The sequence below is a fragment of the Nannospalax galili genome, unplaced genomic scaffold (genome assembly GCF_000622305.1).
Source record: "Nannospalax galili isolate Female #2095 unplaced genomic scaffold, S.galili_v1.0 scaffold18, whole genome shotgun sequence".
In the NCBI taxonomy this organism is placed as follows: domain Eukaryota; kingdom Metazoa; phylum Chordata; class Mammalia; order Rodentia; family Spalacidae; genus Nannospalax; species Nannospalax galili.
Genome location: NW_008346548.1, coordinates 11853837 through 11864645, shown reverse-complemented (window position 1 = coordinate 11864645; position 10809 = coordinate 11853837). Strand labels below are relative to the sequence as shown.

Here is a 10809-nt window from a genome sequence, read left to right as displayed (position 1 = left end):
ATTTATGTAGATGTTTGGCAGTAATGGACTTAAAATTCCTGATTTCATGTGTGGCCAGAGTCCATGATACAAAACAAATTGTAGTTTTTCTAAGGTATGTGGCTGTTTGGGGGAAACTGCAGGGCTGTCTGAGGAAGGGAATCACTGACTAGGCTAGTGAATGCGGGCAGATTACAGACCCAGCATCCGTGTGAAACAGAACTAAGAAAAATGGCAAACTTCTAATACCTACTGGAAGAGTGAAACATTTAAAGTAACAATGGCTCCAAGATAAAAGTTCAGTATTATTAGAGCATCATTTCAGATTTGACAGGTGCTTAGCACCATGGAGTTAAAAACTCTATTACACTTGCCACACAGAAATAAAAAATTGACTCTGAAACTCTCCCAGTCAGAATTTCAGTTAAAGAGAAACTTCATTAAGCTGGAGAAAACAAGTAAGGTAAATTGGTATCTATTCTAGCTGTCCTGAGCTCCACGGAAGGCAGGGAGCACTCTGGATCTGGGAAGGGAAAAAGGATTTGGAAGAAAGCCAGGAGCTGCCCACTTGCATGGTCAAGTCCCTCATCTGCTCAGAGAGGTCAACTGCACTAGGGAAAAAGGGACTCAATAATTTGAAACCACATTTTCCTTGGTGTACTATCATCTAGTATAAACAAGGGAGATGCCATCAGCTTTCCTGACTCTCTAGTTTCTATAATACATTTGCTGTCATTTCCATAGTAGTTAATATATGTGCCATAGGTCTATACATGTATTTTAATGGTAGAATTTAATAATTTTATAAATATTGAATTGGGCATTCTGCTGCTCTTTATTTACTACTAATAATTAATAAAAATTTAAGCGTTTGCCATGTGCCAAAGTACTGAGTGTTTACAGGCATCAGGTCACATAATAAATAATCTGCATCACAGTCTGTTGGGGGATGGGTAATACCCTTGACCTCATTTTACACTCAGGCCTGGAGAGGTCCTACCCAGGATCATACAACTGGCAAGTGGAGGGAGTGAGCTCTGAACAGATAGGTTTGACTTCAAAACTGTCCTCTTCAAAAGGAGAGTCCATTTACTAAATGATGACTGTAATTTATATGCCACTGAGTCCAAAGTAGCCTTCACGTACAGATCTATCTTAAGCCCCAGCACTTAAGTGGAAGTGACTTGAATCACTTTATTATACATGCGTACTAGGTTCATTAGCTTTCTCATACTCTTTTAAATCTCAAGTTGTGATTGACTCTGCATCTGCAAATTTGTCTGAAGACGATTTGATGTATAGAGACATCCAGGAATTAAGCCCGTGTAGACAAACTGAGCACACTTATTTCTGAAAATTCTGAGGAAGGCACACATACCTGAACAGAAAGCCATGATTGAATGTACCCAATGAGCACTTAAACAGAGTAGTGACAGCAATGCATGACTTTTAAGTGTTTTTGGTTTGTTTTGAGACTGACCTTGAACTTAAAATCCTGCCTTAGCTTCCCAGGTGCTACTAGGATCATAGATTGTGCACTACTATGCCCAGCTGCACAGCTTTTAACTGTAAACATAATAGCTATTTGTAGTGCCACTGAGATCACTTAAAAAAAATCTGGCCTAAGGTAGGGACTGGCTGAAAAGTTAAAGTCAAGGTATGAAAAAAAGAGACAATTAGATTTTTTTGGTCTTTCTTATTTGGAAAATAGCTCTCAATGGAGGATTTACAGATATCTCACATCCAATCATCCCACGCCTTTGCTTTCTGTGGGCAAGCATAGGATCAGAGTTTTGAAATATTACCCTGGAAATTCTAAGGGCCCCTGAATCCTTAGTACTGAGGCTTTTTCTGCGTCCCAAATGCTCCATCCCTAGACCTTCTGAATTTGCAACCTGCTAACTACATTTCAAGTGCCCCAGCACTTCTCTTTGGCATTTTACAGGGGCAAGAATCAGGGAACTCACTTTATTAAGTAAACCTCCTCAGCACTTACTTTGGGAAGGGTTGTGTCCTGTTCAGGCACAGCTGCCTTCATATAAACCTTTTACTCAACAGACCATAGGGTTTGCTCTAATATTCTAATTCCATGATAGGGCTTCCTGAGCCACAGTGAGATGTTCTGTGGTCACTGTGTCCATGGGAGATCAGACTAGACATGCAGTGAGATAAAACAGCCACAGATGAGGAACACATTTATTATGTGATAGAATTATACCCTTTCTTACTCCACAAAGAATCGAGGCAGCTATTCTGTAGCATGCTGCTCAGTGAGTCTTAGCTGCTTCTTGCCAATAGTGTTCTTTACTATCACTTATCTACCTATATGTTCTCAATGTTTCATTCTGATGGATTAGGAAGCCCCTGAAACAAGGATGTGTCTCAACTGCCAGTTCCAAGGCTAAGAGAATAATCAGTCTCCTCTTGTTCCTGATTCATGCTATGTTCTACTAGGCACAGAAGACAGTGAGAGCTGGCACACACCATACACAGATTCCGGACTATTCTTGTTTTTTAAATTTGAGTGATTTCCTTCAATTGATCAGGAAGGGGACATCATAGAATTTATATTATTTGAGCCAAATGTTGCTTTGTGTATTGGTGCCTCCATTATATAATGGTTTTGTTATTGGATTTGGCCAGTAGGGGCCATGGGCATAGAGGACCAGGGTTCAAACCTCAGGTCTGCACTTTCTGGTTGTATGACCCTGGGTAAATTATTTTCTCTCCAAACAATACTTTCCTGTAAAACCTGTCATCTGCAAGATGATGAGAATGATCCGTACCTTGAGGACCACCAGGCTCTTCATGTTAGGGGCTCAGTTGGAAAGGCAGGGGCCAGTGGTCTGTGTTCTGGTGGCTTTCCTGCTGGCAGCCTGTGTGCTTTTCTCTACTGGCCATCAACAACAGCGACTCCCCAGGGAAACAGTAGCAGCTGCCTCATTAGATGGGGAAGGGATTTTGTTCTGGGTGGGGACTTGGTGTGTTCTGTCTATGTTTCTCCATTACACTCAGAGAACTCTGCAAATACCATAACTGGTCTATGAAAATATTTTTCCACCTCAAGTTTCAAGCCAGATCCTGGACAAGAAATTCTTACTATAGCCATTAGAATGAAAAAACAAAACAAAACAAAACACAACAACAACCCCCCGCCCCGACAAGATACACAGTGGGGAAAAATATTGACTAGTTCACAGAAGGAAGAGATCAGCATCATGAAATGTATTTTGGGAGCAAAATACACCTTTTGGTTTTGCTCCTTCCTGAATGCTACTCTGTCTGAGGGTCTCCTTTGGGATCTAAGGTGAGTCTGCTGCCCACAATGAGTCCAGAGTTCTCCACCCCTCATTCTAAGGGGAAGGAATAGGGAAGGAATGTGGGGTGTGGGATGAATGGCTGAGCAGCACGGCACCTAGGGTGCACAGATAGGCTCACCATGAGGCACCGCCCCAGGGACAGGACACATACCCCAACTCCAGAATACCCCACAGTTTTCTTTTCCCATTTCTCCCTCTCCTTAGGAACTTTCTGAACTTTGAATCTGGACAGTGTGGGAGAGATAGCCTTGAAAATGTTTGTTTCATTTTATGGTTCCAAATTTAGAAAAGTTAGAAATAGTCCCTTTATCAGAAGATTTTCCCTCTGCCCTTTATAGTGTCTGTTTGTTTGGGGGAAGTGCGTGCGTGCGTGCGTGCGTGTGTGTGTGTGTGTGTGTGTGTGTGTGTGTAGAGGATCCTAGACCTCATGGTGAGCAACCGCCTCTCAGAAACCCTCATGCCCATGAAGTGGCCACTGAGTTTCTACAAGGAGCCCTCTGTGCCCTGCTGACTCTGTGGCCCACCTGGAATTACTATGACTAAAAATCCCTCCTTCCTTAATCACCAGTGACTAAAACCAAGCTCGAACGGGGCTTCCTCTTTCTTGTAGGGCATTCCTTTTGTGAAAACTCTTCATGAACTTGCAAGTATGTTCCAGGATTCCCCTTGCCTTTTCCACTCACCTCTAGTGGAACAGTGGCACTAGAAAGAAGCCCTGTAGAGCTCAACAAGGCCCCTCTACCCATCCCTCTGCCTCCTGATTTCCTTTCTCTTCTGTATCACAGTCGAATGCTCCTAACCCTTACAACCAAACAAAGTTGCCAGTTTCACTGCTCCTAACCTTGGCCCATCTGCAAGTCAGGTAAATTCACTCTCTGGTCACTTTCTCAACCTTGAGACCCCGAGGAGATGTAGAGTACCCTGTTCCCTGACAGGCATCCTTGGTTTGTGCAGAGGCCAGACTTCAGCAACCAGCTAATAAACTTATCCTTTCCTATCCTTAAATCCTTAGGGTTTTGTTAATAAAAGCACTATGTCTTATTGTAGAGAAGTACAAAAATCCACCTACCAGAAATAACCATAATTTACTTTTCGGTGCATTTCCTTCATATACCCATATATGCATACATGTATACATAGACACAAATGTGTGTATATGGACACATAAGCACAAATACATACATATGTACACATACATGTTCTCATTTTATGTTTAATAGCAAGATTAGTCTTTCATATTTAGAGAACAGGATCCCAAAGCAGATGGGAAAGAAAAAGAACTCCAGGCCTCCATTCAGGTAGCCCTTCATCTGGCCAACCACAGTCACCACTCACTAGTGTATAATGTTACGGGCCTGATGACCAGGGGAAATCAACATACCCTCATCCAAAGCCACATAGTAAATGCCTTAAACAGTATGTAGAAAATGTATTTTAAAACACACCAATTCATAAATACAGATAAGTAGAAGACACACACATAAAGCATGCATTCTTTCCTGAGTACTTCCTGTGGATGTCTAACTCATCTCTGTGTACTGTGGATAACACATGGTATCAGACATAAGCCTTGTCTTTATGGATCTGGTGATTCTGTGGCTGAGACAAAAACTCATTCATGAGAAACAGTAGTGAACAGTAGTTACATACTGTCTCACTAAGTGCTAAGGGAGGAACTACAGGAAGTATTCCAATAATGGAGATGTGTTCTAATAACATTCTTCCCAAGGTCAGAAATGTGTCTGTCAGAACAGGAAATAAATTTGGAGGCAAAGTGAGGTAGCTGAAAGAACTGAGTAAAAAAAATAAGTGAAGATGATCACATATATAGCAGAGAGGCTTGCAGCTAGGGAGCTAGGGAAGGAGGCAGGAAAAGAGGTAAGGATTGAAGTTTTGAGGAGGTATAAGGCCCTGGAGGATGCTACTATGATTGAGAGACATACTCAATCTGTTCCCGACACTCCCAGGGATAGACTTTCCATATAATACAACAGTGTGAAGCCAGGCTGAGGCACAGCCCTTCTCCACAGTGCTTGAATGGAAAGTTACTTGAGGGAGCATAGAGAATGAGGAAAGTCACAAGGCTTATGGTAGAAATGTGGAGGGGAGTTTCACAGAGAAGCAGGTCGGGAGGTAGCGTATGATGGGTATAATTTCAGTCCTGTGGGGCAGAGTACAGAGCCATTTAAGTACAGCTATCCCAGCTAACCCTAACCCAGCCATTTTGTATTTATAGAAGTATCAGGTGCTTTAGTGTGTACATTGTAGATACAGTCTCTTGAAGACCACACATCATAGGCAAACCTACATAAATATCTTTGGAGATGGTCTTGTTCTTTATCCTGAACAAATGAAGGCTTTTAATAGAACAGAAAGATAATGAAAAAAAAGTTTTAGGAAGATGAATTTGGTGTCAGTAGAAAAAATAAAATACAGTCACAAAATCCTAGAAAGCAGGGGAGGGGTGCATTTAAGATGCCACAGAAAGAACTCAGGAAAAAAGTAAACAGGCAAAAAAAAAAAAAAAAAAGTAAAGGAGATGCAGCAGAAACTTGGAGGAAATCACCCACAGGACTGGGCAGCACACTGGCTAACAGAGACTAGGCTAAAATATACTTATAGACAAGCTTGGGGGCCTGGGAAACCATGTTGCTTCTGCCCAAAACATAGAAGTCACATCAGGTTACTGGGTTGAAGGAAAGGAAATAACTGACATGGAGGCTGAGGAAGAGGAGTAAAGTATCAAGCCAGAAGCATCTGACAGTGGTCATGTTTACCATGGCCCCTCTGGCTTTCTATTTGTTTGCTTGTTTCTGGGTCTTCAGTTGAGTGCAGTGTTCATGAGGAGAGAGGCACGCCTGTGGTCTCACCTCTGCATTTCCATCTGGGAACAATACCTGGCTCATAGTAGGTACTCAGGAAAAAAGTGGTGGGTGAATAAATACAAAAATATCGTTAAAGTGAAGTCAATCCAGAGATAAAGCTTGGAATTTTTGTCATGAGTCTCAGAAGCAAAGTAACAGAAACTTGTGGAAAGTGAGAGAGATCTAAAGAATCAAGAATAGAGAAGTTCATTAGAGCATGAAGGAACTTCTGTGTGCTGTGCAGTAGAGGGAAAGGAGGCATCTGACAATCTGAAAAAAAGAGCTGAACGCTGAAGTGCGTCTGACGGGGAGAGTCTGCACACTGTGCTAGGCTAACAGGAAAGATAAACGCAATTCAGAAACCATTACACTAAAAACCCTTCTAGCATTTCTTGGATCAGAATAGTCTAAATTCTTTTGATGGTGTTTGGCACCTGCCATGATCTACCCAAATCATCATTTATTTCCCATGATTCACCACACAATCCCTGAACTTCAACCAGGCAAACTCACTCTTCCTGCAGACTTATCCTATATTTTCTTCTCTGGAATGGACTTCCCCCTTTTCCCAGCATCTATGCTGTCCAAGCAAGTTCTACTCAGTAAAGTGAAATGCTGAACATCTCTGATCCTCCCAGATTAGTTCTTATACCCCCAATGCCAGACACATTACCATGTGTTTATTTGTTCACTCTTCATTTATTTATTTAATGAATATTTATCGAATGACTTCTATGAGTTAGCATTGTTAGATCTGGTGATGCAATGAGGATATAAAACAGACATGTTTCTGTCCTCGTCTTTTGTTGGAGAAACTACTCACAATCACACAACCTCACAGCTTCTTATGTAATCACTGAGAGTGGTAGGCACCAAGCAAAATAGCAGATGTGAGACAAATATTAAGTGAATTCCTCTGCCAGCTCTGCTTCCACAGCCTTTCTGCATCCCTGCTCAGTCTTTGTTCAATGCAGAAGTAACTTTATCTTTCAATTCTCTTGTAGGTCAAATAACTATAGGATCAAGATCATAAGGATGCATATAAAATTGAGATTTGAAAGGCTTATCATGGGTACAGGTGTTTAGTTTTGTTATATACAGACTTCCTTCCTATATCTTGAGTCTGTTTATTAGACAGCTAAATGACAATGTATTTATCATTTTTTCTAATAGATTTCATTGCCTTAATTCTAATGCATGTCATGTTAGTGTATCAAATAATATGCAACACAGAGCTGCATTTAATAGTCCATTAGTTCTAAATCTTCATTAAAACAGAACTTATGGACGGACAGAAACTGGCAGCATATATTCAGTTTTTATTTTGGTATATTCTTTTTGTGAAAATATAAGTGGTGAACTATTTTTAAACATTAAACATAAGAAATGCTTTCTGTCACATCCCATGACACATTAACTTATCAGTGCATTATCTTAAAATCAAATTATATTATGATACAAACAGAGAGTAAGAGGACTAGCCACACTGAGAGCAGATAGTTACATGTATAACCAACATAAATCAATATTCAGAAGACATGAACTCTAAACAGAATACCAAATTGAAAAACAAACAATCCATTAGATGTATAAGTAAAAGGCTTTGACAGGAATGTTATAAAAGAGGCAATTCAAGACCCAGTAAGTTTGTACAAAAATGTATAGTCCTAGGAGGAATCAGAGAAGCACAAATCAATACCAGAAGCAGGTGTTACTACAATCTACCAGATCTGCCCAAACTTTGAAGCCCTATAGTATCAGCATGGGTGAGGAAGCAGAATAATGGGGAATTTTATGCATACTGGTAGGAATGGAAATTTAGCTCAAGATGCACATGCACATCCTGCCACCTACAAGTTTCATGCCTACTTTGACAGTCTAGAGAAACTGAACTATATGCACCAGGGATATGTATACATCAGGATGCTCACAGAGAATTACTTGCAATAGTCTCAACATTCTGAGTGCAGAATGAATAAATAAAATTTTGTATGCTCAGATGATTGAATACTATACAATAATGAAAATGAACAGACAACTCTGTACCCCAGCATGGATGAATCCCATAAAACAAGTGTTAAGTAGCAAAATTAAGACATGAAAGAATTACAGAGTATTATTCTTGTCATAAAACAGTCACATTGAAACTATACTACTAAGAGAATTTACAAAGAAGGTGAAATTATAAAATCAGGACATTGTGACTTCAAGCGAGTGGTTACCCCAGGGGAACAAGCTCAGGGATGTGACCAGGAGGGCACTTGGGAGGATTCCAGAAAGTGGGTGGTGCTCTACTTCACAGTCTGCATGACTGTTACACACATGCTAAAATGATACTTAGCCACTAAGTTGTTCAGTTTTGTTTATGCATTTTAGCACACATATTTCACATTTAAAACATTTTACAGTTTACTGTAAATCAGATGTATTTTATCCATAGAAACATGTTTATAAATAACAATGACTCAGAGCAGCCCATAACTCTCATTTTGGAGCTAATGCAGATAAAATGTTATACATTTCAGTAAAAATAGTAGAAAATAATACAGTTGTAATATTGGTAGCTGAATAAAACAGGAAAGAACAAAATGAATAGATTGAAGTATCTGATAGATTGGAAAAATAAAAATCTTTCCAATTGATAGCAACTCTGGGGAAACTTGCATTCACATGCACAACTGGAGGATATGGACTGGCATAATAGCTATAGAGAGGTATTTAGCATTTCTATCAAAATTTAAAATACATGTTCACTTTGATGCAGCAATTCTATTGTTATCTTGCTAATATGCTCACAAATGTGAAAAACTGTATCTGCACAAGGATATTTACAACCTTGTTAGCAATGGCAACAGAGTGGAAACATCCCACCAAGTTAAGTAAATTATGATGCTTAGGCAATCAACTGTACTAGTATACAAAGGAGTGAAGCACCCGCCTGTCCTGGAGGAATGATTTTGCGGGTTTGCTACATGGAAAAAACATAAAGAAGTACTTATTGTGTGCTACTACCTGTTTGAAAGTTTTTTACATTTATTTTATTTTGTGCATGTGCATGCCATGGTGAGCATGTGGAGGTTTGAGGACAACTTGCAGGAGGCAGTTTTCTCTTTCCACCATGTGGCTTCCGGGGATCAAGTTCAGGTCATTAGGTTTGGCACTAAGTGCCCTGACCTGATGAACCATCTTGTCAGCAGGGAAGTTTTTTAAAAGAATAAATATGTATGGATTTTATATTTTAAAAGAATGCCTCTAGAAGAATTTTGCACTGCAGGTATATTAATGCCTTCACATTCACTTTAAAAACATCGAATGTATCATTAAAGAAACATCTAATTAGATGAGCATGAAGTATAACACTGTTTTGGTAAAGATGATTAAGGGAACATCTTCATAATTCACTTGCATTTAAAAAAAACGTCTGATTCTATATCAAGATAAAATACTTCACACCATACAAAAGTGTCAGAAGCACTTCTCTTTGATAGACTGTCCAGGATTAAATTTATTTAGGGCATAAAATTGATGCAAAGGAGGAGAATAGAAAGACAAACTTCAAGGCCAAGCTCAAATTTTACTTCTTGTGTCAAGTCTTCCCTGGTTCCCCAGGATAAATTTGTCCTTCAAAGCTGCATTGTCCTGGTGCAAATGTGCATATCTCACACGTTCATGGCTGCTGCAACTTCTCTGATGATCAGCACAGCAACCGACAAAAACTAAGTGCTGAGCACAGCTGTCTCATGAACACAAGGGACCTGCACACGCCCCTCGTCATCGCATGCAAGATACCTAGGTGTGAACTGAAGACTATGGGCAAGGATGGCAACTGTTTTTATCCAGTCAATCTGGCCATCAGTGGACACTCAATTCAATTATATCGAACAAAAAATGAATTAGTGTGGCAACAGATTGGACATAGTTTTCTATTTTCCCTTTAGCTTGATTCTTTTCCATTGACCTTCTGCTTGGTCATGTGTTAGTGATAGTTCCCTAGCAGCCTTCTCCCTAAATAACAGGTTTACTGGTTTGGACTTCTGGTCACAGTTTGCCTTTAAGTTAGATGTCAGAGAACATATCCTGAAAACATTTCTCTTTGGGAGTTTTCAAGAAAAATTTCCTGAATGCAATAAAGATTGCCTGTTCTTACTAGGCATGGAGAGGTGAAAAGATAGAGTGTGCTCTGCAGATTTTAGAGTTCACCATCCACTCTCGGCAGACTCATTTTTTTTTTTTTTTTTCTTACTGTGCTTTTGTTTTGACAAGCCCTACTCCCTTTTCACACCTCCTAAAGTCTTAAACCGACCACACCCGGGCTAACATCAACACAGCAGAGAAAGCTCTAGCAGGCAACCAAGGTGTTAATCTGTTTCATACATAGCCTTTGTCTTCTGCACAGTACACGTAGTAGGAGCTCAATACATGGCTGATGAATTAATAAATCAGATAAAATAACAGCCTCAGAATCTTGAGGAAAAGAAAAGAATGAATTTTAATATCTCCTATGGCTCACTAAGTCAATCTGCTCCTCATATGTAAGTAAACTACATAAAATAAATGGAAACTTTGAAAACATTACTCCCACAGCAAAAAGGACATCTTGCAGGAGACAGTAGACAAGAAACAAGACTAAGCCTGCTACTTTTGTT

At 39.8% G+C, this 10809-nt stretch overlaps 1 protein-coding gene across 25 annotated transcripts in view; it reads right to left on the bottom strand.

The window, feature by feature from the left end:
• The window catches only part of Kalrn (kalirin RhoGEF kinase), a 700573-nt gene that overhangs the window by 207939 nt on the left and 481825 nt on the right, over window positions 1-10809 (bottom strand). The gene's annotated exons all lie outside the window — the stretch shown is intronic.